General features: G+C 43.1%; 2 long non-coding RNA genes across 4 annotated transcripts in view; one reads left to right on the top strand and one right to left on the bottom strand.

The window, feature by feature from the left end:
* LOC144323386 (uncharacterized) overlaps positions 1 to 21985 on the top strand; it is a 34563-nt gene extending 12578 nt beyond the window's left edge. Inside the window, exons 3-4 of one of the 3 annotated variants that reach the window (XR_013388815.1) lie at positions 20946 to 21311; positions 21767 to 21985. This is a non-coding gene — a long non-coding RNA (uncharacterized LOC144323386). Of the gene's footprint in view, positions 1 to 12827; positions 13489 to 20945; positions 21744 to 21766 lie in introns of those variants that run through there. The other 2 variants (XR_013388814.1, XR_013388813.1) reach the window with 2 other exon arrangements.
* Positions 17246 to 23282, bottom strand: LOC144323385 (uncharacterized). The gene is made up of 3 exons (XR_013388812.1): positions 21981 to 23282; positions 18659 to 19289; positions 17246 to 17572 (listed from the first exon to the last, which is right to left on the bottom strand). It is a non-coding gene; the product is annotated as an uncharacterized LOC144323385 (long non-coding RNA).
* Between the last annotated feature and the right edge of the window lie 723 nt (positions 23283 to 24005).

Here is a 24005-nt window from a genome sequence, read left to right as displayed (position 1 = left end):
TATCAGTTTAGGATGACCAAAATTTTCTTTCTCTGGCATCAAGTAGTATGAGGAGTAATGGAAGACAGGGTAAATACACATTGTAGGAAGTTTTTATGGACATTGTTTCCATTATCCCCAAAGCCAGTTCTCATCTTGTTCTTTTTCTCAGCTCTAATCTCATTTTCTAGAAACGTTGTTTGTTCAGGGTTGGTCATGTATTTTAGTCATAGCTGACGAGACCCAAGGAATGTTTTCTGAGACTTCTAGGAAAGCCTCTCATTCTTCAGGAACTACTTGCATCTGCCAGGATGCTGTAGTGTGATGGAATGTGCTGGAACCGCTGCAGTCATTTTGTTATCATGAGAGGATTCTAGAACTACCCCAGGGCCCTGGCGTAGAGACAGAATGAAGTGAACACTGACTGGAGATGTGGAGAGAAACCCAGTCCTTAGTGACATGGTTTGAACTGCAGCTTCAAACTTCTTCAAGCCAGCCTTGCTCTGGACCTCTGGGTTACATGAGTTATGAGCTAATTTGCTTTCGCTGTTTAAATCATTTACGTCAGTTAATGTTTAAATAAAAAAAAATAAATGTTTAAATCATTTTAAATCATTTATATCATTTTCTGGCACTCGCAATACAAAGCAATCTGTTAAAAGTAGGTCATGTGGTCGATGTTTTTGAAGACATTGAGGAACCCCAGTGCTGGTCATGTCAGTTTTACCTGAGCAGGTGATATATTTGCATAAGAAAAGTAAATAGATGCTGTCCTCCCCTTAATATATTTCCTTGGTATTCACTAGCAGTAAACAAATATTGCTTTTGGACAGATTGGTAGATTTTCTGCAAGCTTCTCTTGCAGCTTCTACAGGTACTGGCCAGTTGGCCATGGGGGAAGGTGGGGAGTGGATGGTGCTGAGGTGGGGTGTTGGTGATGGTGGTGCTTAAAGCAAATGTGGAACCCTCTGCTGTGAAGGAATGTGTTCTAGGCTGAGAAATGCAGTGAGCTGCCTATAAAATATGCTTTGGTTATGAGGTAGACCTGGTTATTCTCTGCAGAAGCACGGCATGGAGGTCTTCCTGTAAGACTTAGTGTACACAATCAGGTGGACAGGAGAATGTAAAATATTGTCTTTTCAAACCATATCCTTCACAGCAGCAGCCATGCTGGTATGAATGATTCTCACAGGTAGATATTTCTTTGACAAAACTCTAGATGGAGGGAGGGTAGATGATGTTAACGGAGGCCCAGAGCAGGATAAAATGTACCATATTGACGAGGGATGTCTTCAACCTTCAGGTTTTGTGTTGAAGTCATGGGATCATCATCCCCTAAATGTGGTTTCATTCTGCAGCTGTCTTTTCAAGCAATCATTAAGCCAAGAGTGCTCAGTGGCCAATGATACGGACAATTACTAATGTCACCCCTAAATGATTTTTTCATATGTGGAAGGGGAAATCTTTTTTCCATTTTCCATTCTGCTGAAAAAAAAAAATGGCAGCCACGAAGACTCTTTGCCAGGAAGAGCACTCACGCTTTTTGACAAGCAATTTGGCTGGGAAATTAGCTGAAGTTACATAGCTCTTATTAAGTAAATGGAAGACAGCATATGAATATTTCAAAAAAGCAAATTTGAACCTGTTTAAATTTAGTTCGGAGTACTACAGTTTGTTCAAACTCCATAGATGAGGGCTTATAGAAAAACAGGCTTATTTTCATTTTTTAAGTACCCAGAACTGGAAGTTTCATGAAGCCAGAAGGAATTTATCATTTAATTATAAAATATTTATAAATATTTGCATTAGCAAACCAAGCATCTTCTTTGGAATCTAGATTTTAGAGTAATGGAATTAGTAGCCACACTTGCCAATGTTGGGATAGGGAGAGGCAGCTCTCCTAGAGGGCAAAATATCCCAAGAGGTGGGAAGGCTCCTGGACACAAGAGTACAGAGCCCCCTGCTGGCTAGGAAGGATAGAGACCAAAATAAATAAATAATTCCCGTAAAGCTGTCAGAAAGAATGAGGGGTCAACAAATGAAGGTTTAAGGCTGACAAGGTGGATCAGATTTATTGCCATCCTTAGCCCGAGAAGCCGAGAATTTGCCAAGGTGGAGGATCTTGGTGTGTCTTGAGAGACAGGTGTAAACGTTTACCCAACTGGTGCAAAGATAGATGACCGGAGTAGGCGTCAGAGAATCTGCCAGAAGTGCAACTAGCAGCCGAGTCACAAACCAGAGTTACAAGTGTTGATCTCGGAGAGGATAAATGAATCGGTTAGTGTAAAAGTGGCCACCAGGGTCTGAGGGGCCAACCATTTCTCCAGAGCTGGAAGGAGTTTTTGAGATGGTGGTGTCCTCAAGTTTCTGGCCAGGTACTTAAAGGTGAATATTCATTTATTTACCTTCCCAAACCCTTTCCTTCCTCCCCTCAGCCCCTGGACTTATTTACCAAAAGAGCTTAGGAGCTCTGGCTTTATGATGATGACTAATGGAACCTCTAAGAGGTCACTATTTCAAATTGTTGCTTTCTACTACTGGGCCCCAAATTTCTTTCTTTTTTTTTTAATAAAATAATTTTTTATTGGTGTTCAATTTACCAACATACAGAATAACACCCAGTGCTCATCCCGTCAAGTGCCCCCCTCAGTGCCCGTCACCCAGTCACCCCCTCCCCCCTTCCTCCTCCCCTTCCACCACCCCTAGTTTGTTTCCCAGAGTTAGGAGTCTTTATGTTCTGTCTCCCTTTCTGATATTTCCCACTCATTTCTTCTCTCTTCCCTTCTATTCCCTTTCACTATTATTTATATTCCCCAAATGAATGAGAACATACACTGTTTGTCCTTCTCCGATTGACTTACTTCACTCAGCATAATACCCTCCAGTTCCATCCACTTCGAAGCAAATGGTGTGTATTTGTCGTTTCTAATGGCTGAGGAATATTCCATTGTATACATAAACCACATCTTCTTTATCCATTCATCTTTCGATGGACACCGAGGCTCCTTCCACACTTTTGGGCCCCAAATTTCTGAATCCCTTAGGCACTCTAGTTCCCTGAAGTCAAGGACTGTAGTTTTTGTTTGTTTGTTTGTTTGTTTGTTTGTTTGTTGTTTTAATCATTTCAGGGGCACCTGGGTGCACAGTTGGTTAAGTGACCAACTCTCCGTTTCAGCTCAGGTCATGATCTCAAGGTCTTGGGGTTGAGTCCCATGTAGGGCTCTGTGCTCAGTGCTCAGCACAAAGTCGGCTTGGGACTCTCTCTCCCTCTGCCCCTTCCTGCTGCTCTCTCTCTCTCAAATAAATAAATCTTAAAATTTTTTTTTTTTTAATTAAAAATCTTTTCAGTTCTGACGCTCCCTAATACAATGCCTGGCTCATAGTCGATGTTTGATCCATATTTGTGAAGTAAATGGATGAATCATTAAGCCAGACCGGTGGGAGGTTTATAATTTGGTGATGTCTCAAAAGAGTAATTTACTTATATATTCATTTACTCCTCGCTTTATTTCTATTATGTCTTGTTCCACAGGGATTTGAAAAAGCTTGTAAGAATACATACGATCAAATAGAAAAATATAAATAATAGAAAAAGCCAGGATCATTAGAAACACGCATTAGGCAAAGACAAGTCAGTGGAGTAGAATGAGTTATGCAAGCAATAGGGCTCCGCGTAATTATCTGAGCCACAGATTCACAGATCTGAGTTTTCTTTTTTTTTTTTTTTTTTTCAGATCTGAGTTTTCTGCTGAAGAAAAATGAAGGCCAAAAATGATTCTCTTGACTACAAAGGCAGAACATTCTAGTTTCTCAAGCTTTTCCGGGAACTTACCTCTAAAATAAATTTCTGGAATGGAGGATTATGTCTGAGACATTGAGTGAGGTAGTAAATGGTGTCCTCAATGATATTCTTATAGCAAACCTATAAGACCTTTTTAAAGTTGTGTTTTATAGCGCGAAAACTTCGTCTTGTCCTGTAGCACAACTCCCAGAAATAATTTTATAGGAGACCAGGGAAACATGGTTTAAGATGAAACTTTCTAAAATTTTAGCTAAATAATAATAATAAACATCTGGGAAACCCAGAGGATTGCAAGCCCTTCAAACACTTCAAGCCCATTGAGATTGCCTCTCTGAACCAGACCTTTCATAAGGGTTGGGAGCCAATTACTGGAATTTGTATCTTCTCTCAAGGTCTGAAAGGTCCTTGTTCATTTAGAGGAGCAACATATACCATTGTTACTGGATGAGATTTTTTCCAAGCTTTTATGACAATGGAGGCATCTAACCAAAACCTTTGGGACAGATAGCTAGCTACCCTCTGTTCTGGTTGTCTATTGCTGCCTAGCAAACTATCTTCAAACTTAGTGGTTTAGAACAACAATGGCCATTATTATCATCTTTCGTGGTTATAGAGATGGACCGGGCTCAACTAGGCAGTTCTTGCACAGCTTTCCTCATGCAGTTATAGACAGTGACTGGTGCTGGAATGATCTGAAGACCTGCTCACTCACATGTCTGGTACCAGGTTAAGAAGGCTTGATCAGCTGAGGGCTGGAACAGCTAGCTCCTTGGGCAACTCTATGTAGTCTCAGTACATGTTTTCCCCTGCAGCATGGGTTCAGGATAGCTGGACTTCCTACACAAGGAAGAGGGGGAGAGAGAGAGAGAGAGAGAGAGAGAGAGAGAACCAGATGGAAGTCATATTATCCTTTTTGGACCTAGCCTTGGAGGTCGGTCATGCAACATTCTACAACATTCTACGACATTCTATTCATTGAGGCATGCACAAAAATCTGGCCAGTTTCAAAAAGAGGGGAAATAAACCTCCAGGAGACATTGATAGGGAAGTGACAGGGTTTGGAAGAGCATGTGGGACCAGAAATATTGTTGCAACCATTTTTATAAAATGCAATCTGCCAACCCTTCTCATTTCAAAGGTCCACCTAGGGAGTACCTATAACCAAGACAGGATTTTTCTTAAGGACCACATTCTGAGCCTTCAATAAATGAATCAATTTGAGTCTTTCAAGTTTTTGTTTTTTTTTTTTTTTTTTTTTAATCATAGAATGTAGACAAAGTGACCTAGCATGGAAGATTTTCAAAGAAGCTTTTACCAATCACTCACCACAGACATAGAAAAACTGCATAATGCTCCCATGGCAAGCCCAGTTTTGAACATGAAAGTCATTCCTAGTTCAAGTCTCCAGATGACCCAATGGTTTCCTATCAATCAAAGAGCAGTTAAAAGGAAAGTGTGGGGAGGGGAGTCCTGCTTTAGGCTCTTCAATATAGTTATCTGGTTTTCCAGGAGCTAGATCTATCTGAAGTCAGATAATGAATCTTGCTAAGATGTTAAAATGCAGCTTTTGTCTAAGAACCAATAACTAGGAATTTTCTTTTTTTTTTTTAAGATTTTATTTATTTATTCACGATAGACACACACACAGTGAGGCAGAAACATAAGGCAGAGTGAGGAGAAGCAGGCTCCATGCAGGGAGCCCAAAGTGGGACTCGATCCCAGAATTCTGGGATCATGCCCTGAGCCAAAGGCAGACGTTCAACCCCTAAGCCCCCCAGGTGCCCCAATAACTAGGAATTAATACTGTGTTTAGGAAGCTTTACCTAGAGTAAAAGAGTAAAGGCAGAAGAGAGGTAAGTTAAAAACAAACAGGAAAAATCAACTCTATAATTCATTTATTTAAGTTTTAAAGCCATACCCATTTAATTTCAAGAACCTGAGGTCACTAATAGTCTGTTATATATATATAATATATACATATAATTCAAGTATAATTAACATATGGTATTATATTTCATTCAGGTATACAATATAATGATTCAATAATTCTATACATTATTCAGTGCCCATCATAGTGAGTGTACTCTTAATCCCCTTTACCTATTATTTTTGATAATTCTTTCCAATAAGTAATAGTAGAGTATTTTTGCTTGCAACTCCATTGAATCTTGTGTAAAGTATCAATCCAGAAATCCTTAGTCTGACATATTTTAAGGAAGAAATAGGCATAAAGTTTAAATGGAATGTTTAACAAACAGATGGCTCTATATTTTGGAGGAAGTAATTTAGAACAGGCTTTGCATAATTTTGATAGCAGAAAGTCTTTACCTGCTGCTTTATTTAAATTAAGCCTTCCAGCCAAACGGAATACATGAGGAGATGTTCCTGGGTACCAACCTTAGAAACTGTAAATTTCAATGTAGTCTTAGGATGATACTAGCAGGAAGAAAGGGAGGCCTCCCAGTTATCAACTGAGATTTGTGCATATTTGTGCTGACCATAAATAATTATGTCTCTAGATCTTTCCTCTTTATTGTTTCTGATAGTAAAAACCCAGGCCTCCCACAATGTTCATGAGATTGAGTTTTAGGAACTGGTTTAAATGTGAAGAAAATCCATCTGATCCTTTTACATTCCTTTTATACACCACTGCACCAACCCAAGTAACAATAAGAGGAATAGTAACTAGAATTCTGACCTCCCAGAACTCTAACTCCACCAGCCTCCTGGATGGATGTCCTAAGAGGGTGCTCCTGAAACCTTCCTTCTTTGGAAGCTCAGCAGGATTGCACTTGAGGTATTATTGTAGGAAGAGCAGGAACCTCTGTTCTCAGACCACTAAGAGCACCAATCCTAAGTGCATATCTTGGTGAATTATTGCACACACATACACCTGTGTCACCACCACACAGATCAAGATGTAGAAAATGCCCAGCACCTCAAAAGATTCCCTCTTACTTCTTCCCAGTTTGTACCCCAAACCATGGGGAGATAATCACTATTCTCATTTCTATCATTATCAACTAGTTTTGACTGTTCTTAAACTTTGTATGAGTTTCTTTACTTTCTCCTTTACTTAAAGAATACAGTCTGTATCCTCTTAAATTTGACTTCTTTCACTCAGTTTAATATTTATGAGATTCTTCGTGTTGTTTCATATACTAGTAGTCTGTTCTCTTTTTTTTAAATCGCTGTGTAGTATTTTATTTTTTTTTATTTTATTTCACGCACACGCCACAACGTATTCATCTATTCTTCTGTTGATTGGCAGTGAGTTGCTTCCACTTTGGCTAACACAAAGCTGTGATGGACATTCTTATGCACCTTCTTTGTGGGCATAGGTACTCATTTCTCTTGAGTAAATTTCTAGAACTGAATTGCTGTCATAGGGTTGGCAGTGTTTAGCTTTAGCAGAAACTGTCAAGTTGGCTTAGGAAGTAGTTATAACATTTTATACTCCCACCAGCAATGTAAAGAATCTCAGTTCTTCCTCATATTTGCCATCACTTGGCACTGTAAATTCTCTTAACCTAGTCCTTTTGGTTGGTGTCTGGTGGTATTTCATTATGGTTTTAGATTTACACTTTTAAAAAATATTTTATTTATTTTTAGAGAGAGAGAAAGTGTGAGCGGGAGGAGGGAGTCGGGGGGAGGGGCAGAGGAGAGGGAGAGAGAGAATCTTTTTTTTTTTAAGATATTTATTATTTGAGAGATAGAGAGCATGAGCAGGGAGGAGGAACAGAGGGAGAGGGAGAAGCAGACTCTCCATTGAGCAGGGAGACCAAAACGGGGCTCCTTCCCAGGACCCTGGGATCATGACCTGAGCTGAAGGCAGACACTTAACCGACTGAGCCACCCGGGTGCCCCTTAAATTTACATTTTCCTAATGATTAATATTGCTGAGCACTTTTGCATATGCATATTGGATGTTTGGTTATCTTATTTTGTGAAATGCCTGTTGGAGTCGTATGTCGACTTTTAGTTAGGTTGTTCATTTTTTTCTTTTCTCTTTCTTTGTTTTATTTTGGGAGGGTGGTGGGCAGAGGGAGAGAGTCTTTTTTTTTTAATTTTTATTTATTATTTATGATAGGCACACAGTGAGAGAGAGAGAGAGGCGGAGACACAGGCAGAGGGAGAAGCAGGCTCCATGCACCGGGAGCCTGACGTGGGATTTGATCCTGGGTCTCCAGGATCGCGCCCTGGGCCAAAGGCAGGCGCTAAACCGCTGCGCCACCCAGGGATCCCAGAGGGAGAGAGTCTTAAACAAGCTCCACACACCTGTGCAGATCCCAACACAGGGCTCCATCTTACAATCCTGAGATCATGACCTGAACCAAAATCAAGAGTCAGGCGCTTAACTGCCTGAGCCACCCAGGCACCTCTCCTTCTTTTTTTTTTTTTTTCTTCTTATTGCTTTGTAGGAGGTATTTACATATTCTGAACATAAGTCTCTTGTTAGAAATGTGTTGTAAATATCTTCTCTCAGTGTAGGGCTTGTCTTTTTATTCTTTCAATGGCATCTTTTTAAAATTTTTTTTAAATTATTTTTTAATGGCATCTTTTAATGAAATGCAATTTATCAAGTTTTTTCCTTTATAATCATGCCTTTTGAGTCCTGGCTAAGAAATCTGTGCTTATCCCTATGTCATGGTATCAGTTGAGTTTCAAGCAAAGCAGTAGAACCACTGGGGATATATATTAAGCACTTTATTGTAAGGAATTGTCTCAAGTGCTATGGGGACTTTCCAGGTAAGTTCAAAATCCATAGAACGTGAAGCTGTATGTATTTTTCTCCTTCATCAGGGAAGTCTGAGCTCTGCTTTGAAGGCCTTCCACCGACTGAATCAGGTCCGTCCACGTGATCTAGGATATCTCCTTTACTTAAAGCCAACTGATTTTGAACTTTAATCACATCTATAAAATGCCACTATCTAGATTAGTGTCTGATTCAATGACTGGGGACTACAGGTTAGTCAAGTTGACACACCAGAAGATCATTGTAGTAGTTAACATATTTTTTCTGTGTTTTCTTCTAGAAGTTTTATTGCTTTATCTTTTTATTTAGTTCGACAATCCACCTTAGAGTGATTTTTGTGCATGGTGTGAAACAGGGGTCAAAGCCAAGTGGGGGGCAGCCCCAGTGGCCCAGTGGTTTAGCACCGCCTTCGGCCCAGGGCATGATCCTGGAGACCCGGAATCGAGTCTCACATCGGGCCCCCTGCATGGAGCCTGCTTCTCTCTCTGCCTGTGTCTCTGCCCCTCTCTCTCTCTGTGTCTCTCATGAATAAATAAATAAATAAATAAATAAATTACTTAATTTATTTATTTATTTATTTATTAAAAAAAAACAAAGCCAAGTGGGGTATAGTTATGGGGCAGAGTGTGCTAAGGGAAGATGTGCCCCAGCCCCACGAGATGAATTACAGATTGATTCAATCCAGTCATGGTAATCTATTCATTCAGCAAATATTTTTTGAGCCCTTAAATTTACCAAACATATCCTCAGTTCTGAGATGCAACAATGAACAAAACGAGTAAAGTCCCCGCTGTTGTGAAATTTTCCTTTGCAAGTAATTGATTAGAAATTCAGTACGTGACCCCATTCTAGGCAGTGGTGCCTGAAGAGACATATGCTGTAGACATCTGGGAAAAGTGCTGCTTCTTGATAAAAGGGAGGCTTTCAAAGAAAAACTCTGCCGTGCACATGGGAGCATGTGATAGTTGGTATTTCGGCAGTCTTACCCCGAGAATGACAGAGAAGCCAACCCAGAGCCCTGACATCATCAAGCTCCTTTAGGATCCAGTTCTGGAACAGCCCATCTCCAGGTCTCTGATGTGACATAATCACATTTTCTTATTGTTTAAGCCGCACTTGGGCATTTTACCACTCGTAGCTGTAGATACATGTACTTCTCGGAGTGGCCCTGCAGCTCTCCAACACTTGCGCTATACCTCACCTTGGTTCCTTTCATTGTCCAGCTCTAGCCTTCATTTCACCTTCCACCTTAGATGTTTACACTAGATCTTCTCTGGCTCCCTTTCTAACTTGCTTTGGCCTTTAATGAAGAAAATTGATCCCTTCCGCTGAGGTCACTCTGCCCCAGTTTCACCCCAAAACTATATCCATCTTAATTTCCCTGCCACAACCCTCTTGTTTTTCTAGTTTGACTTCCATCTCTCCAACCCTACATACACCAAGCCCCAGCTGCAGAGGTAGACACTTGATTATGGTTATGCTCTGTTTGATCTATGGTTGGTTCCTTTTTTAATGCAAAGCCACACAAAATAAGATGCCGTGGGGGGGCCTGGGTGGCTCAGTCAGTTGAGCATCTGGCTCTTGGTTTCTGCTCAGGTCATGGTCTCAGGGTTGTAGGACTGAGCCCTGCCTCAGGCTCTGTGCTCAGCGAGGAGTTTGCTTCCCTCTCTCCCTCTGCCCCTCCTCACCCTCCCATGTATGTGTGTGTGTGTGTTTATGTGTGTGTGAGCACACGTGCATGCATGCTCTCTCTCTCTCTCTCTCTAATAAATAATTAAATCTTTAAAAAGTATGATGCTATGGAGGAGCAGAAACTAAAAGCCTTGCCCAGAAGCCAGACTTCAGAGACTGAAGTGGACATCCAGCAGAGTTGAGAGAACATGCTGTCCCAGAAAGACCGAGAACAGCTGCTCCACGATTTCCGGTCACCATAAGGCCCCACTGTGCTTCCTGCATGGAGTTCCTTGGAAGTCCCTTGAATTCTCATAATGAAACTCTTTCCTTAAGCCACCTTGAAAGGGTTTCTGTGTCTTGCGAACAAATCGCCTGGACGGTGGCTCTCGCAGTCCCCAAAGGGGCCTTATTCTGTCAAGAGGACAAGGCCTGCTGTGAGAGCAGGTCACCAAGTGTCTGGGGGAAGCCTGGAGCTGGTGCGGAGGCTTCCAGGCTGCACCAGCAATACCCTCTACAGATTCTCTAAAATAGAGAACACATCCTCCCCTGTCCTTCCTCAGGATTGGTTCTTCAATTCCCAGTTTCCTTTCTTTTCTTTTTCTTCTTTTTTTAAAGATTTTTTCCCTTTTATTAGAGAGAGAGGGCCCGAGAGCATGAGCAGGGGGAGAGGCAGACAGAGGTGCAGAGGGAGAAGCAGACTCCTCGCTGAGCATGGAGTCCGATATGGGGCTCGATCCCAGGACCCTGGGGTCATGACCTGAGCCCCAGGCACACGCTTAACTGACTGAGCCACCCAGGCACCCCTGGAGTTCCCTTTCTTGAGAGGCCAGGAGAAGCATCTGTTTTAATCATCTGTCTTAATCTGGGTCGTTCTTGCCCAAAGCAGAGCCTTGGATCCGGACTTGAGTTCAGTTAGTCTATTTGGACTGTGACTCGAGGAAGCAGGAATGAGGAGCAAGCAGAGAGTGTCACAGGCCAGGAGGACAGGTCCGTATGTGGCTCAGTACTGGGCTGGTTACCACCAAATGACAGGGGCTCAACTGCAGTGGAGACTTTTTGAAAATCCATGTGATACGTGCCTTAGAACCCACCCACTCAGCCCCCATTGACTGAGGATTGTGCCCACAGTGGTCATTCCTCGTACTTTTGGGCTACTCTGCACAGGGCTGAAGGAACTCTGGTGACTTCTGAAAAACCCCAGAAGCAGAAGAGCTGAGAGTTATAGGGCACTCGATGTGGGTCACTGCAGTGAGCATGGAACTGTTCAACGTCAGATGAAATCAAAAGTGGGCTGAGGAGCTGGGCCCGAGCATCTTCTACATCCTCTCTGGGGGGAAGGCTTTTATCTGAGAATCAGTAGACCAAATTATGGGTGCCCAGAAGCAGGAAGCCTAGAAGTAAGTATAGTTATCTTCTGTGACAGAGCTGATACCTGCTAACCAGAAATCCACATTCTCTTCTTCCTGGATGCTCTGCTGGCCCATATTTCCCAGCCTCCCTTGCAGTTAGGTGTGGCCAACTGGCTGAGTTCCAACCAACAGAATGTGAGCAGAAGTAAGGTGTACACTACCAAGCCTGGCCCATAAATATCCTCCCAGGCATATGTCTCCACGTTCTTTTCCCTTCTGTTGGCTTGATGTTGATCCTCAGGTGACCTTAGAAACCATATGTTACAGACAGCAGAGGCGGGCCGGGTCCCTGGATGACTGTGTGCAACACGCTGCCTCTCCCTCCCTCTCCTCCCATTCATTCCTCCAGCCCCACCTCACTCCCCTGGAACTGCGTTGCTCTGAGATAAGCTTCTATGATGTTGGGCCGTTATACATGCGGGGGTTAATTTATGGTAGCAGCTAGCTTACCTTAACTAGTAGACCTACCACAACACCTTACCATTCTCTGGGCTCAGAAATTATTCTCCAGGTGTCTCTGAACTACAGTATTGATGAAAAACTTAAAAATTTAGAAAGATAATTATAAAACTGATACATACACAGGTACAAATATTAAGCAGTACAAGAGAGTCTAAAATCATAGTAAAGGGCACCTGGGTGTCTTGGTTAAGCATCTGCCTTTGGCTCAGGTCATGATCTCGGGGTCCTGGGATCGAGCCTCGAATTGGGCTCTCCACTCAGCGGTGAGTCTGCTTCCTTCCCCTTTTTTAAAAAAAGATTTTATTTATTTATTCATGACAAACACAGAGAGAGAGAGAGAGAGAGAGGCAGAGACACAGGCAGAGGGAGAAGCAAGCTCCATGCAGGGAGCCTGACATGGGACTCAATCCCTCGTCTCCAGGATCAGGCCCTGGGCTGAAGGCGGTGCTAAACCACTGAGCCACCCGGGTTGCCTGCTTCTCCCTTTCCTTCTCCCTCTTGCTCAAATTAATGAATAAATTCTTTTAAAAAAAATAAAATCAAAGTAAAAGCTCTTATCTTCCCTCTTGCCCCATTCCCAGCCCTACTCCATTAGATGACCACTTTTAACTATTCTTCCCTTTATTTTCCTGATTGTTACTTCTATATAATCTCCTATTTGTAGTTTTACCAGTATTAAAAAAAATATTTAGTGGCGTTCCACTGTGAAAGATGAATAGTTACCAAAGTTGTTTCTTTAACCCAGGAATATGAAAGAGCTCCAGGCGGAAGAAATAATGTGGTGCCAGAAAGACCCCACATTGGCTTTGATTATATGAAGGAGAAGCAGCATGGTGACGCAGGACAAAAACAAACTTTGAATTCAGATTTGCATGGAGTTTAGCTTCTACTCTTTATTTGCAAGATCGGGAGTTTGTGAAATGAAATGATGCATCTGCAGGTGTTGTTCTGGGTTCATCCTTAAATATTTTCGGAGTTTTCACACACTACTACGTTCTGTGGTAGGTGCCAGTTCATCTTAGTGTCCACTCTTAAGACCAAGCTGTTCTGGAGGGTAACCCGCCTGAAGTGCTTGACACTTAGATTACTAGAAATAGATGCCTGGTCCCTGAATCAACAATTCCACTTGTTTCAATCAACAAGTCAGCACATCTTGCTCCAGCCGAGAGAGGGCAGTAAGAGACACAGAGTGCATTTGCCTTTCTAGCAAGGGACGTTGCTTAGCAACCACATCAAAGTAGGATTTCAATGGTTGTCAGCCTATCAATGTTGGCCAGAGCCCAGAAGTGTATAAAATCATCCTTCTCAAATGATATATCCACCAAAAATGACTTCAAGAAAACACCCACCAGCTTTCTTGAAACATCAAATAAAAGCTTCACATTTACATCAAAAATAAAATAACATAATAAACATAATAATAATATTACGTATTCATTTAGAAATAATCAGTCTGCATGTAATAATAATAAAATAATATAATAACATTACATATTCATTTAGAAATAATCAATCTACATATTTAGATACATTGGTCAACTGTTAGGTATCAGCCATGAGAAGATTATGGTCCTGTTTCTACAGGGTCCCTTTATGGAGAAAATAGCTCCTTTTCTGTTCTCTATACTATACCCAAAGTGATTCTTGTGCTTATTCATGTTACTAAACAAATGACATCATCTAAAATCTGCCACAGAGGTCAGTGAATCTCTTCTCCTTCAGTGTGTTTAAATATTCTACTATGGATTTTTTTTTTTAAGATTGTAAAAATAACAAACTCCTAACTGACTACTCGGTAATGGGAATTTGTAGGAATCCTTAAATTACGTAAATAAATCATGGAGGGAGTCTGTCTTGGACCGGATGTGCTACTGTGGATGGACAGATAAACGTCAGGCTTTCCGACGTGGAAAAATAAGTCACTTTTTCCGTTGCTACTTGATCTTAGAATTTAATACATTTTGATTAATTCCAACTTCAAGTGGGAGGATAATACAGGGGAGTGGGTGTACGAGAAGAAGGAAGATGAGGATATGCTTCAATATCATACTTGAATTTCTTTGTCAGTAGTTGGGAGCCTCATCTTACATGGGCATCAGTTGCCAGAACAATAAAACATCTGACACACAGATGAATTTCAATTTTATTTTATTTAGTTTTTTTGAATTTCAGTTTTTTTTTAATTTTTATTTATTTATGATAGTCACACAGAGAGAGAGAGAGAGAGAGAGAGGCAGAGACATAGGCAGAAGGAGAAGCAGGCTCCATGCACCGGGAGCCCGACGTGGGATTCGATCCCGGGTCTCCAGGATCGCGCCCTGGGCCAAAGGCAGGTGCCAAACCGCTGCGCCACCCAGGGATCCCCAGAATTTCAGTTTTAAAATAAAAATAATTAATATATATTTTAAACATTCTATATAATAATAAAAACTAATGTTTATTGGAAATTTTCTTAGGTAAATGCACAATTCATTTTCTTTCAATTTTTCTACATGTATCACTAGACTCTTTCTTGAGAATTCTCACTGACCCTATGGGTTTGCATACTTCAGTAAAAAAGGAAAACATCATCCTTCGAATATTCAGTTTAAGTATTCAGTTTGGTATAAGTGTTAGAAAAGTTGCCTTTTTAAAGTAAAACTTGTCAGGGGGCACCTGGATGGCTCAGTCAGTTAAGAAACAGACTCTTGGGACGCCTGGGTGGCTCAGTGGTTGAGCACCTGCCCCTGGCTCAGGGTGTGATCCTGGGGTCCCGGGATCGAGTCCCACATTAGGCTCCCTGCCTGGAGCCTGCTTCTCCTTCTGCCTACATCTCTGCCTCTCTCTCTCTGTGTGTCTTTCACGAATAAATAAAATCTTAAAAAAAAAAAAAAAGAATCAGACTCTTGGTCTGCTTAAGACTTTCTCTCTGCCCCTGCCTCTCTCTCTCTCTCTCAAATAAATAAATAAATTTTAAAAGATTTTATCTATTCACGAGAGATACACAGAGAGAGGCAGAGACACAGGCAGAGGGAAAAGCAGGCTCCCTGCGGGACTTGATCCCAGGACCCCAGGGTCATGCCCTGAGCAGGAGGCAGATGTTCAATCACTGAGTCACCCAGGTACCCTAAATAAATAAATCTCTAGAGTAAAACTCATTAGGAGGTAACAGACAGGACTCTGTGTTAGATAGACTGCTCTCCTACTTCAGCTCTACTACGGACTGTCCATTTGACCACAGGCAAATTATTTAGCCTCTCTTTGACTTAGTTTCCTCATCTGAAGCATACAGATAATGATAAAATGCCCAACTCATGGGGTTGTAGTTGGAACATGGTAAGTGCTGAGTAAATACTAAAGTTTTTTTTTGTTTTGTTTTGTTTTTAGTGTCAGAAATTATTTTTGAGTAAATAATAAATGTTGCCTGTTGTCATCGCTACCTTGGGCCATAACTTCAGCAAATATCAGTTATTTCAGCAAAAAAACAGTTCTTTTTTCCCATTACTACTTGCTTTAGGAAACCTAGGACTGTCCGTATTCTGATGCTTGTTCTTACTCTAAAAAGAATTTTACAGCATCTGTCATAATTATGGCCTTTGATAAGGACAATCAGTGTAGACTGGAGGCCAGGACCAGAATATAAGCAGATTCACAGTTAAGCCTGCAAGTCTGAACAGAGGACCCAGGGCAGGACACATGTGTTAAAGACTGAATTTGGAACATCGGCTTACACGGGAGAAGAGGGTAAAAAGGATGGGAGGGGAGAGAGAAGTATGGAAATACCATTTGTTTATCCTGAATCTAGAACTCAAGACAGGTATCTAGGACTCAAGACAGGTAATCAGTGGGACTTAAATAACCAATACCTGGAAGGTCTTTATTTACAGCTGACATTCAAGATAATTGTCAGCTGATATTAGTGGGGATTTAGAGGCAAGAAATTCAGACTCTGCAGAGAACGAGGTGCCAGAAGGAATTTAGTTTGGGGGAAACTGGGGAAAGAAGGAACTGTGTAAGGAACTTGGGAAGATACAAAGATGTACTTCGAGGGAATGAGTTAAGATTCTCTTGGGCGGGACCACTCCTGGGTGTATGGCCCAACTTGAGTTACTTGGTGTCAGTGTGTCCGCACCATTCTGGTGGCCCAATTTCACATGATTGCGAGGGGGAAAGATGCCTGCTGGCCAGGGCCATATGTTTACTATCTGTAAACGTGGGACTGTGGAACTGGAGCCATTCATAGGCTTCCAAGGTGACTCCAAAGGTACAGATACCAGAGCTTTTCCAGGCACCTGGCCAACTCCTCTGGTTGAGGGCTTTGGAGGGGGGTTATAGTGTTGGAAAGTGCCCCAAATTATAGAAATGGGGACTGAGATCCACACAAATCCTGGTCTAGCCTTGGGTCCCATGCACCGGATGGGGACTAGAAAATTTGAGGAAGGTGGTGCTGCGAAGAAAGAGGAAGTGTGGGGCCCAGCTTTAGGGCTCTGCTTGCGCAGGTGCAAGGGTGATACTTAACTTAGGTCAGAGTGGAGTCAACAGCACCTGTATATTAACTTATTTTGTTAGAGTACCTGTCTGGGGGAAGGGACTGGTCTAGAGAAGGGATGACCCCAGTTATAGCAGTTAAACACTCGTAGCTATGACAGTTAAGCATGTTAGTTCTTAGGAGTGGCAACTGACCTTGACCAGTGGTTCTCGATGCTGGCACCCAGTAAAATTAACTGAGAAACTTTAAAACAGAACAACCTGTGCATACGTGTGAACGCACATGCACAAGTGCTTCGGCTCTCAGACCAATCAAATCAGACTCTAAGGGGGTGAGGGACTGATATCATGGTTTAAAAAAAATCTTCCCAGGTAGTTCATTGTCCAGCCAGCACTGGGAGCCCCAGCTGTAGATGTGCCTCACCCATCACCCATTTCTCCGGTGACAGCATTCTTTTTTTTTTTTTTTTTTAAATTTTTATTATTCATGATAGTCACACACAGAGAGAGAGAGAGAGGCAGAGACATAGGCAGAGGGAGAAGCAGGCTCCATGCAGCTGGAGCCCGACGTGGGATTCGACCCCGGGTTTCCAGGATCGCGCCCTGGGCCAGAGGCAGGCGCCAAACCGCTGCGCCACCCAGGGATCCCCGGTGACAGCATTCTTTATTGCCACTTGACCCCTGAGAATTCACTCGGTAGTTTCTGAGCACAGCTAACTGCTCTCTCCAGCCAAGTCCGGATTTTCTCCTATGAGGGAACCCTCATTATCCTTGACTTCTATCAGCCACAGATACTGTAGATCTTAGCTCCCTCCGCCCCAAAACTCCAGGTGCTTCCCCAAACTGCTTTCTGTTACCTGGTGTTTCTGTTTTGCATCCACTCTGTTGCACATCTTTATTCAGTCCGTATTGAGCTGTAATCCTCAGTATTCTTGGAATCAGACAAGTGCATTGTTTGACTCTGAGGCCCTTCAATCTCACCCATTTGCTAAGAATACTCTGCGAGCTCTACTTATTTTTTAACTGTAAAGTAAATAAAAAGTAATTGGTTTAGAGATTTTGGAGATGCCTTAGAATATCATAAGCTAGAATGAAAACCATCACTATAAAAAAAAATCTTATCCCTTTAAAATAACAACGAAAACCCTAGCAGAAGACTTATTATCAACTGTTTCTAAAAGCTTATGTATGAACTTAGGCAAATGTTCCAAGTGTTCGTGGGTATTCCTCCTCAGGACAAGGGAAGTCTACTATAAGCAAAAAGATCTGGCTTATGTCCTTCCTTCCGTCAGTTAAGACCTCAGATGGCTTCCAGGTGCTTCTGCTGAAGGAAAGTAGATTAGCCCCACATGTCTGATTTTTATTAGCTGCTTCATTAGGAGCAACTATTTTACAAAATCCTTTACAAAATACCCATATCCCAGCTTTCAAAGTTTTCTCCTAAAGATGCTAGCCTGGGAAGCCAACAGCACTCATGTGCGGCCTTCCTGTGATATTTGTAAAAGTCACTCAGAGAAGCTGACAAGATCTTAATAGTATTTTTTTATGTGTAAAATATCTTTATATCCTTTATGTCTTAGAGTCTGATGTCAACTTGGTAAGGTTGTAAAGCATGTATGTCTAGTCCCATTTCCTTCTTCTTTTTTTTTTAAATTTCAAACTCTCATTTATTATTGTACCACTCAATCTGTTTTTAAGATTTTATTTGAGAGAGAGAGAGAGAGAGAGAGACCAGGGGGAGAGGAGGCAGATTCCCTACTGAACACAGACCCAGAGTCGAGGCTGGATCCCACGACCCTGAGATCATGACCCGATGGGAAGGCAGATGCTTAACCAACTGAGCCACCCGGGCGCCCCAACCACTCAATCTTAAAGAAAAAAAAAAAAAAAAAAAGGCAGCTCCAAGGATAAGTCTTCTATCATTTTTTTAAAAAGGAAACTGTTTCTTTTAACTTTACATCTACCCCACACTTCATTTTCAAAACCTGTCACTTAACTGTCTTGGTCATGGACATTTCCTAGATGAGATTTTATATTTTGTTCCCATAGCTTGAGGTTATCAGGAAAACCATGTTTTCCTTTTTTTTTTTTTTTTTTAATTTTACTTACCCATTCCTGAGAGACCCAGAGACCCAGGCAGAGGGAGAAGCAGGCTCCACGCAGGGAGCCCGACATGGGATTCGATCCCAGGTCCCCAGGATCATGCCCTGGGCTGAAGGTAGCACTAAACCGCTGAGCCACCGGGGCTGCCCCATGCTTTCCTTTATTGAAGGGGTCTGGCCTTGCTGATGTTCACGTATCCCTTCCAATAGTCTTTATCCATATCTTTCCTTCTGGAGGCATTTCTTCTGGTTCACTCTCTTCATCTTCATTAGAAGCTGATGCTACTGACAGGGTTTTTGGAGCAAGAGTTGGAACAGTTTCCTTAGGCCGACTTGATGCAAGTTTGATGGCCATGGCTGAGGCTTTGTTGCGTGACTACCTATGACAGATCCAAACTTGGAGATCTTTGTAGGCTTTCTTGGGCGGTCTGCAGCTTCTTCTTCAGCAGATCACCTCTCAGCGCTGCAACTGGAACTTTCCCCTCTATTACTCTGGGGGCTCCGGCTCAATGCGGCTTCTCAGGCTTCTCCTCTCCCACGATTTTATGCACCGTGGCCTCCCCCGCAGCCACACCAAGCTCCATTTCCTTTTTCTGTTTTACAACTGAAGGACTGCGATTCAGATGGTTTGCATGGCTCTGTGGAAAACATATGAGTCAGAATCAGGACTCAATTCCAGGATGCTGGGATTCACGCATCTGGTGCCTCCCCACTACTGAACTGTGGAGATGTCATTTCTCCACATTACCGAGTACTGTATTAGTCTGGGTTCTCCAGAGAGAAACAGAACCAACAGGAGATTATATATATGATTTGTTATAAGGAATTGGGTCATGTGGTTATGAAGGCTGAGAGGTCCCTAGATGGCAGCTGGCAAGCTCAAGATCCAGGAGAGCCAATGGTGCAGCTCTAGCCTGAATCCAAAGGCCTGAGAAGACAGGAGGTTGATGGTACCAGTTCACCTCTGAAGTCAGGAGAAGACCAACAGCCCAGCCTGAAGACAGTCAGGAAGAGGATAAATTCTTCCTTGTTTTGCCTTCTGTTCTATTCAGGCCCTCAACAGAGTGGATAAGACACACTCCCACTGGGGAGGGCAAGTTGCTTCGCTCATTCTACCAATTCAGATGTGAATCTCATCCAGAAACACCCTCACAGACATACCCAGAATAATATTTAACCAGACTATCTGGGCAGCCCAGTCAAGCTGACACATTCAATTAACCATCACAAGTACGCACTTAATTGTGTGTACGTCTCCGTGCTAGACATTCCTGGAACTGTCCCCTTGTGTCACTGCCTGGAAGTCAGAAACCCAACTTGCCCTTCTGGATCTCACCTAAACTGGTGCTGGTGGACAAGTCATTTCATCTCTCTCTATGATTCTCAGTTTTCTCAACTGTAAAATAACAGGGGTTAAGATTTAGAGCACTTTTTAGGGTACTTACTGCTTGAAAATGGTGTTTCTGTGATTCTATAATTTAATTCTAGGAAAGATTTTGAAACTGATTTGACTTTTGTTTCATTCAAAGCTGTGTTCTGGGTCCCACAAAAGCATGTGTGTTGAAGGTACTTACTCATCAAGTAAAATCAACATGAAGGTGATAATACTGTATCTGTCACAGGATTTTTTTTTTCCATTGGTGCCTGTGATTCTTGGTCACACCACTCTGAAGAATGAAGAGGTAGACAGACGAGTGGTGGGCAGTGAAGCAAGGTTTATTGAATGACAGCAAGGTGATAGCACAAAGCTCCCAGGGAGGGAGGGGACCCGAGAGGGTTGCCACTGGGGTTTCTATATGATTAGCACACAAAAAATTCTGGTATGACTTAGGGTGAAGCATAGCCTACAGGTGCCCTTATCAAAGAGAATGGGAGATCAATGAGTCAGGCTTCCCCTAAAGAAGCAATTAGGACTTAGGCTGGGTTTAAAGAACAAAGCAAAAGAAAACAAAAACATGGGAACAATTTGGATAAACAGAGGCAAGGGAGGAGGACTTTCCAGGCTGGAGAAAACCCAGGCAAGGCTAAGCCAGGATCATTTGTATGAGAGTGAATGGACCAGGCAGCCATGTTTGGAATGGAGAGTGCCAACAGAAAAAGGCAAAATAAAAATAGTATTTGGGGAAGGTATCATCCGACAGCAATGGGAGGATGGATTGAAGGGTTCTCGGAAACTAGCTACCTCTTACTGAGTGCCTACTATGTGCCAGGCTCTGTGATCGAATTTTATATATGTTATCTGAAACCTTTGCAACAGTCTACAAAGTAGGCTTCCTTATCTCTTCATTTTACAGATAAGGACACTCAAGATCAAAGAGATTAAGAAAGAGTCCAAGGCAATCCAGCTGAGAGGAGGCTCAGTAAAAATCCCAACCCAGCCTGAGTTGACTCCATAACCCCTTTCTCCACATCCCACACTGCCTCTCCCCAAACCAGCAATGTTGCCAGTTTCAACAAATCAACCAAAGCGTGACCATTTGCTGGGCCTGCCACTGTGGCAGCTGGCTGCCGGACAATTGATGACCTTGCCTGGCAGGGATCTCGTTCAGGTGCTATGAATGTTTAACTCAGCCAGAAACTCGGTGGTCCGTCTTGGGGACAGACTCTGATCCAGCGTGTGGCCGGCGATGTGACTGAGGGCAGAGAAGGCCACCAGACTGGTAAGTGCCCTCCTTGCTGACTCCCGAAGGCAAACTACAGAGGCAGGCCCCTTGAAGAGCTGCCGTAACCACAAGCCAGAGGGCAGCCCCTTATTTGTGCCCAACGTGGAAAAATTGTTAGTCACGCACCAGTCATTTCAGGAACACCTGCACGTTCCTGGCCTTTGAGCACAAATTGAAGACCGACTTTGAATTCAGACATTGAAGTTATTCACATGGACTGCTCTACAATCTACAGAAGTGAGAGGGAGAGCCAGAAGTAGAAGCTATAGGTTATGATCCCCGCGTGTCTTTTGTTAGTTCCCTGAAGAAATCAGAAGGGAGATAGTACGTGTGGTGGGGGAGGCAGAGATCCCAGGGGTGCACAACAATATCCAATTATTTTATAAAGATAAATCGTGACATCAATCTTAGCTCAAAAATACCTTCCTGGCTTTCCTCTCTTTCAAAAATAGAGATTCCGGGCAGCCTGGGGAAGCTCAGCAGCTTAGAGCCGCCTTTGGCCTAGGGCGTGATCCTAGAGACCCAGGATCGAGTCCCGCGTCGGGGTCCCTGCAGGGAACCTGCTTCTCCCTCTGCCTGTGTCTCTGCCTCTCTCTTTGTGTGTCTCTCATGAATGAATAAATAAAATCTTAAAAAAATAATAAAAAATAAAAAGAGATTCCGTACCTCGTGACCCACATCATTGATGCACTTCAACCCAGACATAACCAGTCTGATGACATCACTGCTGCACACCCCGCTAGCTTCTCTACTGAGACCTTCCAAGGTGTTAATCGCCATTGCGAATTAATCATTATTCTGAGTCAGACTCTTCCTCTCCTCCTGAAGCTTGTGGTTATTAACTTTGCTTGAATTGGTTAATGCGCCATCAGTACAAATTATCATTCCACAAATTATCATTCCACAGTACCACACGCGCAATTGTTGTTATTATGCAGGGAGTTTTATATGTGGAAAAGTCATAATTAACTGCTTATTCTAAAATTCTGTTTTCGTGCCTTTGTGGCAGTTCATCTTCATGCGGTCAGGATTTTTATCAGGATCTCATTTTCTTTCACACTTTGAAATCTAAAATGAAAGCCACAGTGGTTTTTCAGTCTTTTCAGAAAATGACCTACATCAGAAAAGAGTCTCAGTAAATACTATGTAGGAGTGCTTTTCAAATGTAATATCTCTTTTCTGCTTTTATGTACATTAACAACATTTCTATAACATTCTCGTGATAAAAAATAGTTCAGCAAAATTGTTCATTAATCTATCAAGATGACCATGTGAAATGTCCCTGTTTTCCAAAAGCTTCCATTGCTGGAAGTAAGGTTTTGTTTTGTTTTGTTTTAATGGAACTAAGGGCTTTTGATGAAAGTCCCTCATCAAGAATAGCTAGAGGAGAGCTGCTCCTTTTTTTGAGAACCAGTGGGACTCTAAGGGTCTAAGCAGGAGAAGATCTGGCATTTTACACAGACTCCCTCCCTGGGATGGGTCCGACACTGGGGATACTGATCTGGTCACACTTGCTGATACTGGAGATCCTCACTGGCAAGCTTGGGTGTTCTGAGGGTCCTAGTCTGGATCTGGGGTTGGAAAGGGGGGGGACCAAGTTACAGAGATTGGAACCAGTTTGATGCTTAGCAGGTGTCCGCTTTTTCAAAGAGGTAAATTCCAAAAGTCGGAAATCCAGGCATGAGTCAGCAACTAGCTGATTTATCGATGAGCCACCAACTTGGGATCCAAGGATGATTATGCTCTGTCCTTGGAAGAGCTGTCTTAAAGCCAGGCTCCAGGCCAGGAGGGGATAGAGTACCAGCAGAGTATTCTAGAACCTCTGCTCAGCACCCCTGTAGAACTCTGTCACCCTATTGTACTCACTCCCACTGTAAATACTAGTTTCATGCCTTCCCCATAGGCTCCATGAAGGGAGAGGCTCAGCCTGTAGTGTTCACCCCAGCATCCAGCCCCGGGTTGGGGTCGTCACCCCTACGGGCCAGGCCATTACCGGTTCTGACCCAGACCATGACAACAGCGTCCAGCCTAGCTTGTCGACTTCTACTCTTTCACCCGCCCCACAGATGCTTCACACAGCACCCAGTGCGGTTTTCAAAATGTGGATCTGATTTTGCTATCAGCCTTCCTAGAAGCCTTGGGTGATTCCCCGAAGTCCTCAGGTTAGACCCAAATCCCAAACAGGGGCCACGCCAACCAGCCACCCTGGCTTCTCCCAGTTCTTCCCCCATACTCTGCCCCCTCCTCCACGGGTGCCCCCTTGTCTACCCGATTCCCTCTGGTCCTCCGCGCTCTGCCTAGCGGTCACTTCCCGGAGAAATCCCCCTTGAGACCCTAGTCTCCCCGGTGTTCTCTGCAGTGGCAGGTCTTTCTTGTAGGCACGTTCCCAAGCTTCTGACTCATTCATCGGGATCATTTTGGGATTCAGGTCTTTTCCTCTGATTTGACTTGTAAAGTCCACAGGTGCAGGGCGTGTACCCACTCGGCTCAGCCCCAACACAGCAGGACCCCGGGCTTGTGCGGAGCTAACCCATGGGGGCTTGAGGACGGGAGGGCCCTGGGGTGGAATGGAGACAGCCTCACACTGGGCCACTGAGGGGGCCTAGCTGGCACAGCCCCTGCCTCAGCTCCAGGGGCTCCCTGAAGCTGCACAGCTTGGGTGTAGATGAGGAATCCTGCCTGCCAGGTCAC

The sequence above is a fragment of the Canis aureus genome, chromosome 11 (genome assembly GCF_053574225.1).
Source record: "Canis aureus isolate CA01 chromosome 11, VMU_Caureus_v.1.0, whole genome shotgun sequence".
Classification (NCBI taxonomy): domain Eukaryota; kingdom Metazoa; phylum Chordata; class Mammalia; order Carnivora; family Canidae; genus Canis; species Canis aureus.
This window is presented reverse-complemented; position numbering and strand designations above follow the sequence as displayed.